Below are 16,925 nucleotides of genomic sequence, written 5' to 3' on the forward strand. Positions count from 1 at the left end.
GGAACAGGCTTCAAAACTACAAGACCGATTTGAAAAATTCTTTCCCCGTTAGAATCCGTCATTTTTTTCTGATGAACATACGAAGTTAACCGGGTCAGCTAGTGTCATATAATTTTGATGTATTTTGAAAATTGATAAGTATTGTTAATTTAACAAATCTCTTATTTAAATAAAAGTTGACTAATAAACAGCAGTTAGGTACGAGTAGTTACCGGTTCAAACTAACTAGTACGTTACATTTTCTGTTCAATTTGAAATCAAAATACCTAAACCAGACCATATCTCACAGAAAACGTCCATTTAAACCTAATTTAACCTCACCGGAGTACAATACTATCGCGATCTTATGGACCTTGGTGCCTCTCTCCTCAGAGGAATTCCTGGCATAGATCCTTAAATGGTAGGGCATCGAGGTATATGTATTAAATGAGTTTCATGTAAGTACCTACTTACCTACTTAATCGCAAGTTAGGATTGGGAAGCACGTGTGAAAACTTAGCATGATAATTGTTACTAACTAAGGTAGTTAAACGCAACGTGAGACACGGTGGACCGACGACCTGATAAAGGTAGCAGGAAGGCGCTGGATGCAGGCCGCTACCAACCGTGCAATGTGGAAGTTATTGGGGGAGGCCATTGTTCAGCAGTGGACGTCCAGTGGCTGAAATGATGATGATGAAGGTAGTACATTTACAGAATAACTAGGCTTCTTTTCAAAATCGATACATCATAACGATAATATTTTTAATTATGTAATAGTATCAACGGATTTCAAGGTAAATGCTAATTTTAGCTCGATGGGCTTCAACAGTGTGAACTCCGTTTTGTGTTTGAAAAATTTGAATCAGTTTGAAATGAAGTGTAAATAAAAAAGTATTAACGAATTCAAATTTAAAAGTAACTTAATTACTCGACTTATTGCTTGCTACTAAACATAAATCCACGAATCATAATGTAAGTAAGGGTAATAATATTATCACATGGCAATAATTGCATCATTCCAATATTGCGAACACTGCATAATACAAATTGCAGTAATAAATAGTTAATTATCCATCACACACGTAACTGGTAAGTAATAGAATACACCTAGAACACGGTTTCTCAAACTTTCGGCTCCACGTACCCCTGTTAATTGTCAGGTGACAGCGAACCCCATTACTAGCTAATTAGCACCTTCAAAAAAATAATGAAATTGACTATTGAAGAAATAAGGTTTAATTTGAAGCTCGCTTCCACCTTCGACCTGATCATCACTTACCATCAGGTGAGATACAGGCCAAGAGCTTCCTCGTTGTGGATAAAAAAAAACTTTTCTAGGTTCCATATAAAGTGCCAGAGAAAGGTGTGTTTGTTTCTTTTCGCAAATGGAGTCAATTTTGGATTTTTAAGCTGCCACCATTACGTAAATCTTGTCGCGAACCTCCATGCTTTCGAATGGTGAGCCTACGGGTTCGCGTACCCCACTTTGAGAAATCCTGACCAGATAGTTAATGCGGCCACAGTTCTAAATGAATAACTCACATCATTACTTATACTTACTACATACGGTGCTAACAATAACCATCATAGAATTAGGCATTAGGCCTACTTTTTCTTCTAAAGAAAATATAAGTGTACAAAAGTTTCTTAATAACAATACCGACCAAAAAGTAGACAATTTGAGTTAAATGAGATTATTTTTTACATTCGACTCATGAATCAGGCGTGAACGAATAAATTTGTGGTTATTTCTGTGGATTGCACTATCCTCAGCTCTACAGGGGACCCGATAATAATCCATTATGCATGACTCTACAACTAACCTCAACAAAAATTACGTCTCAAAAGACTGAAGTCGAAATACGATTAAATAATAAATTATATGGAAAGAAATTGGAATGAAATGTGAAGAAGAAAGAAATACCACCTCTGGTCCCCACCATTTACTGTTACAGCCAGGATCTGAACTTGACCGCCTATGAAACCCAACTGGTATGACGTATTGTAATTTGACCACGATATTTTTTTATCATAAGGCAATTTTAATCAATATGCCATACTAGTTTTATTTCTGGAAATGAAAATCAGAACTCTCTAACTACTTCGTAGGCGTTAGTTCTTAGATGTGTAGACTCTCGCACAGTCTAGCTAGAGCTAGACTATCTATCGGTCTAATCTGTGAACTAGACGCGTGCCTCCATCCATCACCAGTTCCGGCTGCCACCAGCAGTCCACCACTTTCTACTCCTCCATCCCCCCTCTTTCATTAAGAGAACATTCGCCAAACGAAAGTGCAAGCGATTTGATCATATCGAATACTATTAACCCTTTTCAATTGCTCTCGATAAGTGGACAATTAACTACAATCATATTTTTGATTCTTTATGAAGGAGTATGACCTTTACACTTCCTGTTTCTTGTTTTAATTAGTAAATTGTGAAATCTTTTCAATCAATGATTTAATTGCATGTTTCGTTAACATTTTTATTGTGAAAACTGGGTCGAAGTTGGATTTATTAGTGAAATAATTTCCCTAAATCTATGGTTCAATGTCTCAAACGTAGATAACTTTTTGCAGTGAAATTATTTCACTGAAATAGAAGCTATTACCACTACATAAATGCCAGTGTTTAAGTTAATATCTAATGCTGTCGACTGTAGATAAATCCTTAGAAGCCAATCAATTGACGAAAGAGTTCAAGATTTATTGATAAAAATCGGTACTTTTAATCATAAAGCTATTTACATTATTGCCTAACTGCCTGCGTTACATATATTATAAATGGTAGCTATTTACGTGTGCTACAAATTATATGCATTATCATAATAAATAGGAAATGCAAACCCGCGGATATTCCGGAAGTAGAGATAATAGATTTAGTTAACTAACCGACGAAAACTCACTGAATGGAACATTATTTAGCAAAATGGAAATTGGCGATTTAATTGAAATGATTCGTTATTTATCAGTTTTAAGCTATTTTGTGTTTTCTTTATAAGGTTCCGTAGAATTTGTAAAAAATACCTACCTACTATGACCATTTTATGACGTACCTTATGAAAATTAAAATTTTTGTGTATATTCACAGTATACAAGTGGGTTTTATTATTGATTCACTAACACAGCTTACAGATATTAGGAAATATGAAACAAACACTATAATTATTTTTCCCCTTAGGTATCTCTGAAGCTTCACTGGTTGGGTTTTTCTTGATTGAAATGGTGGGAAAAGAAGGTTAGAATAATCCCTGAAGCCACTGAAATTATATTGCTTCAAAAACACGCCTCATCTAGCTATTTACGATCCATAACAATGTGAGCGAATTCAGTAATGCAAATCAACATTCTAACACCTCCGAAATGGGCCTCATGTAGGTACCGTCAAATGACCACACGAGTGATTATCTTTAAGTTAAGTTACGCATAATCGTAAGTCAACTTCCGCTGCTCTAGATCTAAACAAAAGTGGAACTAATCTGAGATGGCATCACCCGGCAACCTTGCAAGGCAAAACTCTACAAAATATGGCAAAAAGCACTTTTGTCTTATTTGTACAGGGTTGAAATTTGTATGATCTGCAGTTTATTGTTTTTTGAAATAATAACGAAACACATTCCCAGACACGCGTGGCGGTTTCCGACTTGCGTGCATTGTTTTCGTTTTGATAAAGTTAATAAACATTCACTAAGTGCCCGTGTCTTACTAAATTTATTTTCGCAACATCAAAATGGCGACCGCTTACTTATACGGTAGCCACGGTTGCAACCATACGAAAAATTATTTTATATTTTAATTTTGAGGAAAAGCGGTACAAGGTTAATTACTATGTAATTTTAAGTAAAAGCCTCTTAACAGTGTTTAATTTATTTTATGTCAATTTACTAATGTGATTCTCTCAGGGCTGTATTTTTCTTGAAACACATTTAATCAAGAAAAAGAAAAATATTCGAAGCGCTGATAGGGCAAAAAAAGAATGAGACATGTATAGGCTCCTTAAGAGCATTTGACGATTTGCAAGTACTAATTTAATTAGTCTAAACAAATAAAGATAATTTTGATTTTGATTTTATTACTGACCACCGTATTAGGTATTTTTTGAATAATTTTAAAATACCTACTTACTTATATTTTAAGCAATACGTAAATACTTAATCAAACTACGTTTTTGTAGAGAGCGGGTTCGTGAAAATTGATACCTATATTCAGGGTAAAAAATAAAAATGTATAACCCCCTATCCATATTATCGATAGTGGAAATATCAATTACTGTAAGGGACAAAACACGACTTTTCAGGAGAGCCAAAAACGATTTTTTTTTCTTTATACCTCAATATCTTTTTATGTGATGTTACGATTTAAATAGTTTCTATGGCAAAGTTTCTTAGAATTTTCTGTTCTTTCATAATATAAACGCCAAATTTCCGAAAAATGGGTAGTTTAAAAGATAGCATGTCCCTTACATTAAAAAAACGAGCTTGACTGTACCTTACAATGTTGAAATTTCACAGTATGGAATGTCATGTATGTTGTAAGGTACATTTAAGAATAAACACGACAGTAATATTATTGTAACTTGACAATTTTAACATTAAAACCTGATGTAAGTAGAGGTTGCATTCGAGTATTCATTAACAAAACGAAGAGAAGAGATAGAAACAAGACAACTTAGTGTTCACAAATTTATGCAGTTGGAGGCATCAAATACACATCACCAACAAAACATTTAGTCACTGATGATGCCTACGTCTGCATTTGTGAACAAGTTGTCTTGTTTCTATCTTTTTCTGTTCATTTTTACGCAGTTAGGTTTTTTTTTTTTCAATCATCGTTCGTTCCTTTTAGCCGAATGACGTCCACTGCTGGACAAAGGTCTTCCCCCAAGGATTTCCACAACAACCGGTCCTGCGCCGCCCGCATCCAGGCACCTCCTACAACCTTCACCAGATCGTCGGTCGACCTAGTGGGGGTCTGCAGCACATTACGTCTTCCAGCTCGTGGTCGCCACTCAAGAATTTTTCTGTCCCAGCGGCCATCAGCTTTGCAAGCTACGAGCTCCATCCACTGCCACTTGATTTTAGCAATTCTGCGGACTATGTCAGTCACTTTGGTTCTCCTGCGGATCACGTCATTTCTGGTTCAATCACTACGAGCATAGCACGCTCCATCGCCTTTGACCTTGAGTCTTCTTATGAGGCCCACAGTAAGCGACCACGTCTCAGATCCATAAGTTATCAAAGACTTTTGTCTTGAGACAGTGCGATATTTCAGACGTGAGAATATCACGAAGCTTCCTGAACGTTGCCAGCCGAGTTGGATTCGACGATTGACCTCTTCCTCGAAGTTAGACCTACCTAAGGCTGGTTTTAGTGTCACGCAGACCGTCAGTGCGGATCGCTCCGCACAGCCAATCTGTATGAACTGATAGGGAGCGAGCGATTCCTGCAGACCGCATTACTCTAAAACGCTTCCTCGAAGTTTACAGATCGGCTGTGTGAAGCGGATCCGCACCGGACGGTCCACGTGACACTATAACCAGCCTAACTGGACTGTTTGTACTAGGTATATATAAGTGTAAACAACTGCCGAGTGTAGAGTATCCAACCTTTAGAGGAGTGGGTGCAACACGGACATTTGACATGATTTTGTCTTGTCTATGTTTCATTTTAAGACCCCCTTGTTGAGAGGCTCGACTCAGGCCATTGTGCATTGTGCCTAGATCTTCCACGGTCTCAGCCATGGCTATGATATCGTTTGCGAATCGAAGGTGGGTTATTTACTCACCGTTGATATTTATGCCGAATCCGTTCCAGTCCAGAAACAGTTTCGGAGTTTTCAGTTCCCCCTGTCTGCTGCTGCAACTGGTTTCGAGTCTTGATCCTGGAGACGGAACGACATTGTGGCGTTTTCGTACAAGCCTTTCAACATTTCGATGTATCGATATAGGTAGTCAATTTGACACCGTTGGAGAAACTGTAGTAGGTACTGCCCAGGTCTCGATCGAAGCTTTCTCATAGTCCACAAACGCCAGGCAAAGTGACTGACTATACTCCTCGGTCTTCTGTATAATCTGCCGTGGCGTATGTATGTGGTGTACTAAAGCGATTGAGAGATTGAGAGGCTGGAAGTCATCGAGCTTACGAGCGAGACGATTCGTAATGACTCTCGAAAACAGCTTGTAGACATGGCTCGGAAGTGAGATGGGTCTATAATTCTTCAACATGGTTTTGTCGCCTTTTTTGAAGAAGAGTGTCACCACACTTCTGTGCCATACCGTAGGCGTTTTTCCTTCGAGGATGACGGAATTGAACAGCTTCTGAAGAGCCTGCAGCCCCTCGGTCAAAAACCCAACTGCGTAAAAATGAACAGAAAATAGATAGAAACAAGACAACTTTGTGTTCATAAGTGTAGTAGGAGTGGGAGGCATTAAATGCATATCACCACCAAAAAAAGTAATTGATATCCTATATGCATATTAACGTAAGGGCCTAATTATAATAAATCAAAAAGTTTTAAATGAAGTAAGGTTCAATGAGTTCAAAAGTTAAAACCAACAGTTTAGGGTAAGGGCTGAATTGTATTATTAAAAGGAATTTACGTCCTTTAAATCATTTGTTTCCCCAAAAGTCGTATTCAGACGACTAAAAATGTTTAAGGTAAGGGACATTTTTTTAAAGATATCAACATTTCAAGTATACCAATCGATAGAGCCGAAAATTCTGAATGCGTTGGTATATATAACTCATTTTGGCCAAAATGTCCCTTACATTAATTGATACTTCCACTATCGATATCTTAAAACCACTGTCCCATTTCCATTATCTACCCAGCACCCATTCACAGTTTAATAGTCCGAGCGTCGCATCAATGGACTATACACTACATAGGCACCCCTAGCGGTACTCCCGCGAACAATGTCTTTGACTGAGCCCGGCGCCGCACCAATCAGAGGCGAGAGAGAGCGAACGGCAGGCAGGGGTGGCACCGGAAACTTTGTGAGGAATTCAATTAAACTTCGCCCGCCCTTATCTGATGACTCCGTGGAGGACGTAACGAGATGACGTAGGGCTGGCTGCGAGGGAAATTATGTTTGGCTTTCAAGACTTATGTTATTAGTAATTTAAAGGGATCTTCTTAGGTATTGTAATTCTTGGTAAAAAAATACAGCAGTAATGAGCAGGTTTGATATTTAACATCTTGATATAGGTACCTACTTACTTACCTTGGGTAGGTTATATCAAAATCACATAGGTGTAGGATCACCACTTGGTATGGTAACCACCATAAGATGATAAGTACAATTATTATCTTACATTACATTAAAGCTCTCTTTAAATTGTTATGCTTTATCCATCTCCACCCCATTTGCTAACTTAGAGAGAGCCGTCTTCCTCTACAATTTCTTAACTGCAAAAATGACCGGATGATGAAAATGATAAAAATCTTAATTCGGTAAGGATATCTTCTCATATTCTCACTTTTTTCGAATAAGATATAAATTTTTGCACGCAGTCCCACAATTGATAAACTTGTCTAGTTTCCTTGACTTGGCCAAGACTCGATCCCGGGACCCCAGATTACTAGAATCCCGCCCTATTCAGCCGTTTTTAATACAACCAATTGGCAACCCTAAATCTTAAGCCAATAACAGCTAAATCCCCATCCTCTAAGCGGAGCGCGACTCAGCTCGTAACCGCTAGCGACCTGTGACGTTATCACCCCACTTAAGTTGCCTTGCCGACCCTTACAGAGCACAACCCTAGCCTTCTCCCGACCAAACCCGAGCACTTCCATTCTCAACCTTAACTCAACGCAATAAAGTCTATGCAGTAAATTTTCACATGCAGCCAGGGTTGTCTAAGGCATAATCAAGGGATTCGCTGTTACGTAACGATAGCTTTCAATGGATTTTGCAGAGAAATTGCGTTCCAATCTACGTTTTAGGCGTCACCTTTATGACTAAGGTTTATCTTAATATTCGCGCGGAATTTCGTGTACCTAGTGTTATTTTTTTTTTTGTTTTTAGAGAAATCACAATCTTGAATTTATAATTGTAGATTCCCATGATGAGAGTCGTTTAGTAAGTAGTCGATTAACTTTTTGGCCAAGAGCTTTTCCTATTTTCACTTAAATTCTTTCAATTTTCATTTATCCAACAGGCTGTAGCAGCTGTGATCAAATTAGAAATTGTCGTTATAAATAAACACATCAAACGTTTAACTTTAATTTTTGAACAGGTCGGTCGGTCCACCTTGTGGGTGAACGTCCCACGCTGCGTTTTCCGATACGCAGCCTCGATTCCAGAACCTTGCTACCCCATCGGCCGTTAGTTATGCGTACTATGTATCTTGCCTATAGTCATAATAATAGTTTAAAGAAGTTAGTAGATCAACATAATCCCAGCGAAGCCGGGCGCGGCACCCTCCCCTTTATCTGGGCGCTACAGTCTCGCTACACCGCCCACGGAGTTGTCACTGAGCTTACTTCAAGTGAAAACAGTTATACATACATACTTACAGTGGACTAAATTAAAATAATCATAAATAGTTTAAAGAAGCGAGTGGATCAATTACTGGGATTACTCCCAGCGGAGCCGGGCGCGGCACCCACTTCTTTATCTGGGCGCTACAGTCTCGCTACACCGCCCACGGAGTTGACACTGAGCTTACTTCAAGTGAAAACAGTTATCATACTTACAGTGGACTAAATTAAAATAATCATAAATAGTTTAAAGACGCGAGTGGATCAATTACTGGGATTACTCCCAGCGGAGACTTGCGCGGCACCCACTTCTTTATCTGGGCGCTACAGTCTCGCTACACCGCCCACGGAGTTGTCACCGAGCTTACTTCAAGTGAAAATACACAGTGGACTAAATTAAAATAATCATAATAATAGTTTAAAGCCATGTGGTGACGGCAGAATAGAATACATTTGTCACCAACCCCTAGATACTCTTCCTGCGGGTGTTGTAAGAGGCGACTTAGGGACTACACATAAAACAGAGAACGGGCAGCAGCGCTGTCTGGAAAACATCAATCTTATAAACTGCGATCTCCAACAGCCTGCCAAGCGTGGGGATTATGGCAAACCCCTCCACTAAGTATAGTGGTGGAGGCTAGTCCAGCCGGACTAAGGACTGTAAAGGGCTGTTGATGATGATCATGATGATTAAGTACTTCAAGTGAAAATACATAATACAAGAAATGTTTTACATACATCAATTTAGAGTTTAGACCATTGGTGAACCAATTCTTTTAACAATAAACCAAGACGACGTTCGTAACGTATTACGCCATGCCGTGTTGATGGTTCCAGGCCCTAAATCGGTAATTAGAGCCATGAAGGATAATCGGATATTATCCGGATAATCGAGATTCTACTGTTTCAGTGTCTACTACCTCAGTAAACGATACTCAACCCATAATTTTCGTAGTCATGACGCAAGGAAGCCGTAGCATTCGTAGCACGCAGGCAAAAAAGTGCCCTAAAGGGCATACCTTTGTCTCTACTACACCTATTTGACGAACTTTTTTGTGTCTCTGTGAATGAAAGTAAGTAAGTTAAATATTTTCAATAATCCTAATTATTACCGATTTCAAATATTACATAAGATGTGACTAAATAGGCTTACATGAACTCTAGATAAATATTAGTTACTTACGTGTCAATTACCCCTGCCCATGTAGAGCTTAAACTGCTGTTAAATCATCCGTTATCAATGAGCCAATTATTACAATCGGAGCACCAGACCAGAAAGGCCAACAAAAGCAATTTTCATATCATTTTAAAATCCAATTATGAAATGTAATAACCTGTTAGGTTCATATATAAATTTGTTCAATTTAATATTATAATTATTATTTTTAATATTTTATAAAGCAATTTCAATTGTTAATAGTCGATTTTATAATATTAAAGATTTTATTAGTTGTCTATTTGACTACTTGAGTCAAAAGATGTTTCCGCCAGATGGCGTGGTCTGAGCAGAAAATCGGGTAGGGAGTGAAATGATAAAAGTGAGTGCTCTAGGCTGACTCGGTCTCTTCTCGGCAGAACTTTGAAACTGTGAAGTACTGTATTTACTGTGCACGGTGGAAAATAAATATCCTGTTGAAAGTCTACAGTGTTTAACTTGTGACCTGGAATATAATCCAACAAGTCAGACGCGGGAGAAACAGCGTTTTAAAACGTAAGTACACGCCCATAATGTAATCTTTTAAGTGTGTGAAGTGTATAGTTAAAAAGGAATACTTTAAATTTTGCTACTATCCCTTGGTTCCGTAAAGCAATATATTATACCGGTTAATTTTGTTTTAATTATTTTTAATTCGTGAAGTATACAAGTACCTGATAAACTACAAAGAAATCAAATTAGCTAGAAATAATTCTGAGTCAAAGTTGAAATAAGAAACCGGTTATTTAGCTACTGGCACCTGGGGTCTCTCCTAACGGTGACTTTGAAGCATGGTATGGTAATTCCTTTTATTCCTATTTTTCCTATTGCTAATAGTGGCAGAGTTTTATTAAGATTTTTAAAAACATTTTTTTTCAATCAGTTTAATAAATAAGAGTAGGTACCTACAAATTATTTTTAATAGTGAATTATAAGTGAATATTTTTATTTTTGACGGGGTAGTTGTACTATCATTTATTTTATTTTAACAACGTAATATTAGAATATTTGGATTTGAAAATGAGTTTTTGCGTTTTTATTAGTATCATTTTTTTTTTAATTTTTATACTTTGATAAGGAGTGAAGATTAGTGTAGATTCTATAAAATTTGGTTAGTGTTGTATTTAGGCAATAATTTTAGTATCGTACGTTTATCTCTAAGGGATATATATTTTTTTTAAATACCCACAAAAAAAAAAAAAAAAAAAAAAAAAAAAAAAAAAAAAAAAAAACCTAGAAAGCTAGGCTCCTTTGGCTTTAGGTTTATTTTCGGGTATATGACTAATATATTTTCTTCTCTTTCGAGTGGCAAACGATGGACGGCTCAAGTTCAGAACCAGGACGCAAGCGTCGGCGACTGGAAACACCGGACCCTAGCCAGCCCCGACAACAAGATGACATCCCAAACGAAGACCGCAGTCACAACTTGGATCGTCGAAGCCGTAGCCGTTCCCGCGAGAGGAGTGCGAGGAGCAGTCGTCTTCGGGAGCGTCAGGAGGAGTTAGAAAACGTACGTACAAGACTTCAAATATTAGAACGCGAATTGCAAAAAGATCGTGATAATATAACCCGGTCACGTACTAGAGAGAGGAGAGTAAATTCACCATGTTCTTCACGTCAGTGTTATCGAAATAGGCGTCGAGACACAACTTCCAAAGAACGTTATCACCGTCGTAGGCAGGAAGAGGATAGTGATAGGCCTCGTTGTAGATCCCGTAGCCCTAATTTCACGAGTAGATATCACAGAAATTGTAAAATCAATTAAGAACGGTATTTTACCATCTCAGCCAAACCAAATCACATCATCAACTAACAAAAATTTAGATCATCAAAATATTATTCCTAGTTTTGACCCAGCTACAAAGAATCAACGTATTAATATATGGCTAAAGAAAGTTAACGAGTGTGCATCAGTGTATGGCTGGGACGATAAAACTACCGTTCACTTTGCAATGCAAAAATTACAAGGTTTGGCCAAAATTTGGTACGAGAGCTTGGACACAATTTTGTTTTCGTGGCAAGAGTGGCAAGAGAAATTGATCAAAGCTTTCCCTTCGGAACTGAATTATGGTCAAATCTTGGAAGAAATGTTGAAACGTAGGAGTAGGTTCGGTGAACCTATTGAAGTGTACTATTATGAGAAATTAAGTCTTTTAAATCAATGTGATATTAGTGGTAAACGGGCAGTTGACTGTATCATCCACGGTATTAGTGACAAAACTATGAAATCTAGTGCCCTGGCTTTGCGTTGCTCTAACCCGGATCAATTACTAGAATTTTTGTTAAGTAACAAGGACGCTGGTAGCTTTTCTGATAGATTGCAGTCTAACTTTCATGCAAGGCAAAAAACTTGGTCAGATAATACTAAGGAAAGCTCAAGGTTTAATAGTAAACAGCCTCAGGGTCCATATTGTTTCAATTGTAGGGAAAAGGGACACCATTTTACACAGTGTTCGAAGCCCTTGATTAAATGTAGTCGATGCAATAGAGTGGGTCATAAAACTGAAAATTGCTTTAGTTTCAAATCAGATAAAATGCAAAACAACCAACATGATGAAACTCGTAAAACAATGTGCATAACTAGCTCAAGTCAAAATTCAAAATTTTTAAAACCGGCAAACGTAAATGGGGTCGAAACAGAAGTATTCATTGATTTTGGTAGCGAGGTAACATTAATTAAAGAATCGTTTGCATTGAGTTTGGGTTTGACAAATGATTCTAAAGAATCTATGATGAAGGGTTTCGGTAATAATATTGTAAAATCTTTGGGGAATGTGAATATTACATTGGAAATAGATAATGTGAAAGCGGAGGTGCCCTGTAAAATTGTGAGAGATAATCTTTTAGATACGAAAATTTTAGTAGGTCAGACTTTTACAGAGCTACCCCATATTGTGGTTTATAAAGATTTGTCTCAACTACGCTTCTATGATATAGGGAATGAACTACCGCAGACTGAATCTAGTAATGATTCATTCGTTAAAGTTTTGGCTCAATACGACATAGAGCTATATGGACCTGCTTCCTTTAAAGCTTTTACATACGATGGTTTTAGTGGAACTATTATTATAAAAGAAAGGCTAGTAGGGAAACCCGGTCAACAGTTTGTCATCTACGGTGGTTTACATAAAGTTACAAACGGGGTTGTCTATATTACTGTAGCCCCTAGTTGCAGTCCTTGTTTGATAATGGATAATTTTGCATTGTGTAGAGCTGAAAGGATAGACACTGTAAATAGAATCTCCAGACACTCTCCAACTGTTCTTGAATCGAGAGATTTTGGAGAGATATTGGATTCGGATCTCAATATAGGCGAATCGGTATCAAAAGAACACAAAGATAGGCTTATTGAGCTTTTAAATAAGTATAAACATTGCTTTGCCTCTAGTCTAGGGGAATTAGGATGTACTAACGTCACGGAAATGAACATAGAGCTTAATGATCAACGCCCAATTGTTTGCAGACCTTATAGGCTTTCACACCATGAAAGAGAACAAGTCCGTAGTATGATTGATGAGATGTTAGATGCAGGCATAATCCGAGAATCGGTTTCAGAATATGCTAGTCCCATCATTTTAGTGCGGAAACCTGATGGTAGCCTCAGAATGTGCATAGATTATAGGAAATTAAATTCAGTAACCGTTAAAGAAAGATATCCGATGCCTATTATTGAAGACGAGATAGCGCGCTTATCCGGACAAGCTTGTTTCATCACTTTGGACCTAGCATCTGGTTACTATCAGGTGCCTATCGGGGAGCACAGTAAACAGCTGACTGCGTTCGTCACCCCAGATGGACAGTTTGAATTTAACAGAATGCCATTTGGGTTGGCGAATGCACCAGCTGTTTTTCAAAGAATGATGAACAAGATTTTGGGTTCATCGCGATTTACAAAAGCTATGGTTTACATTGATGACTTGCTTATTTTTGGCGCTAACCCTCTAGAATGCTTAGATAGGTTAGAGGAGGTCCTGCAATTAATTGATAAATCCAATTTGACTTTAAAATTATCAAAATGTAATTTTCTTCAAAATAAAATTGATTATCTGGGGTACGAGATTAGCGCTGAAGGGGTGAAGCCAGGCGAAAAGAAAATACAGTGCGTTCAAAATTTTCCAACACCTACCGACGTACATAAAGTTAGACAATTTTTAGGCTTGGTGGGATTTTTCCGGAAGTTTATACAAAATTTTGCCCATATTGCATTTCCACTGACAAAGTTGCTCAAAAAGGATGCTGTATGGGAATGGACTAGTACTCAGGTAGAAGCGTTCGAAACACTCAAAAGTAAATTGGTAAACAGACCTGTTTTGGCTATATTTGATCATACTGCAGAATTAGAGCTCCACACCGATGCAAGTAAGCACGGTGTTGGTGGTATTCTCTTACAAAAAGCTCATGACTCTAAAGACTTTAGGCCTATCGCTTACTACAGTCGGCAAACCTCGCCCGAAGAAAAGAACTTTCATTCATATGAGCTGGAGACACTCGCAGTTGTGTGCTCTTTAAAAAAATTTCGGATTTATTTGATAGGAAAAGAGTTCAAGATAGTTACCGATTGCAATGCCCTTCGCTCAACTTTCTCAAAACGTGACCTCGTGCCTCGCATAGCCCGCTGGTGGTTAATGTTACAAGAATTTAATTGTAGTGTTGAATACAAACCTGGTGTTAAAATGCAACACGTCGACGCTCTATCTCGTAATCCGGTTGCAGATGTAGACTTACAAAATGAGTGTTTTCCTTCAGTAATGACCATAAATAGTGAAGATTGGTTACTTAGTCTACAACTTGGTGACTCCGAATTAGCCAGGACCCGCAATATTCTCGTTAGTGACATGAATCCGAAAGACCTTCAATATATCAAGGATAATTATGTAATCAAAGACAATAAACTGTTTAAATGCGTTGACGGCGATAAAAACAACTTACGTTGGGTTGTACCAAAGGGGGCAAGGTGGCAGGTATGCAGGATGAATCATGATGATATTGGCCATTTTGGAATTGAAAAGACGCTAGATAGAGTAAAAAAACAATATTGGTTTCCGAAAATGACCCGTTTTGTAAAAAAATATGTAGCAGCCTGTGTTGAATGCGCTTTTGCTAAACATAATAAAGATAACCGTGAAGGATTATTACACCCTATAACTAAAATAGAAATACCGTTTCATACTCTGCATGCCGACCACCTTGGGCCTTTTGTTAAATCTAATAGGGGAAATTCTTATTTACTTGTCGTAGTAGACGCTTTTACAAAGTTTGTCTTCATAAAACCCGTAAGAAACACAAAAACAGTTAATGTGATAAAAATATTAAACGATATATTTTATACATTCAGAACCCCTGTGCGATTAATAACTGACCGAGGAAGTTGCTTCACTTCACATTCTTTTAGGAAATTTTGTCTTGACAAAGGAATTAAACACATTTTAAATGCTGTGTCGAGCCCTAAATCAAATGGCCAAGTAGAGCGATACAATCGCACAATTTTGGATTCCTTGACAGCTCAAAATTTAAATAATGCCGAAAAAGACTGGGACCTTCAGGTAGGAAAAGTCCAATGGGGTATGAACAATACCAAACATAAAACTATTGGTAGGACACCAGCAGAAGTTATGTTCGGAACTGCCATTAATGGGGACATAAATTCGTCACTTGAGGAAATCTCGTCAGAGACTCGAGAAACCACAGATTTAGATACTATTAGGAAAGAAGTAAAAGATAAAATTGATAGTGAACAAGTTAAACAGAAGGCTTATTACGATAAGGATAGGCGCCCTGCACACATGTATAAAGAAGGTGAACTAGTAAAAATTACTCAAACTTCTTTTAATAATGATGGCAAAAGTAAGAAATTACTTCCATCTTACGTAGGACCATTCAGAGTCATAAGAGTTTTGGGAAATGACCGTTACAAAATAAAGTCGGTGCCAGGGTTCAGTAACATAAAACATAAGCGAGGTACTGTTGTAGCCGCAGACCGTATGAAGCCCTGGGTACATATCGCAGCTCTAGAAATTAATAATGACACTGATACTGATGATGATACAGTCGATTGCTAATGAATTTTATCAACTCTTATATTTTATATATTATACTCATATTAGGTAAACATTTATTTCATCAATGCATCATACTTTTACATCTCATTGTCAAATTAAATATAAATTAATAATTACAAGGAATATAATTTAATATACATTTTTAATATACACTCTATTCTTACCTAACAGATAAATTAATGTACTTATCTGTTTAAGTATTTATTGATGTACAAAATTATATTATAAGGATTTGTGTGAGATCAGATCGACGGTCCCTACGTACATTTCAGTATCTACCAGTTCCGTGATTTGCCGTTTTTGTTTGCAAAACCTTCAGAGGAACCAACAGTTACGGCTCAGTTCAAAAAACATACAGTTTTTATTCAAATTGAACCTTAAAACGTCAAAAAACAAATCCCGCAACTACAAAATTAGAACGATTTCCGCAGTAAAATTGCATTAGTGGGAGTTACGAAATTTTACGTTGGACCTCACGCTTAACCCCACGCGCCCAGCCCCGCAACTGCCACTTTCATTTGCGCAGATCGAGTGAATTGATACGTAATTTATGAAGGAAATAGGTATTATTATGGTTTCTAACCTAATTTATTTCACTCAACATTATACCAACGGCAAATTAATCAATTAACTGTAGGAATCTGGTAGTTGCGTTGTTTCACTAGGGAAAATTAAAGTTACTATTATAAGTAGGTGGCACTTACCTATTTTTACGTCGGAAAATTAAAGTATCTTCTAGCCGTAACTGCCACTATAAATGTTTTACTTTGGAAAAGTTTGTTTTATGTCTATAAGCAAGTGCCAGTAACGGTGTTTTACGCTGAGAAATTGTATTTTAGCAATATCTGGTGGAGATGAAAGTGAAGACAAAACAATATAAAATATGATATACAACACGACTGAAGTATCTAGGGTCATTTATTAGACTTAACGCAACCAAGTTCTTCTCTTATGCTACTTTTTACAAGATACAAGTTTGTAAAAATATCGTAAAATTTATTTTATTTATTTATCAAGCATATTATGGCATTCAGAAATAAATATAAGCAGGTAACACTTACAAACAAAACTTTCAATTAACTGTAGTTAGAAGCTACTATTACATGATAATGCTTACATGATATTGCATACATACCCGTCAGAAGGATGAGGTATACCCACTAAAAATACCCTGATGTCCCCGTCACTCGCTATAAGTGCTAACTTTGAG

The sequence above is a fragment of the Ostrinia nubilalis genome, chromosome 23 (assembly GCF_963855985.1).
Source record: "Ostrinia nubilalis chromosome 23, ilOstNubi1.1, whole genome shotgun sequence".
Classification (NCBI taxonomy): domain Eukaryota; kingdom Metazoa; phylum Arthropoda; class Insecta; order Lepidoptera; family Crambidae; genus Ostrinia; species Ostrinia nubilalis.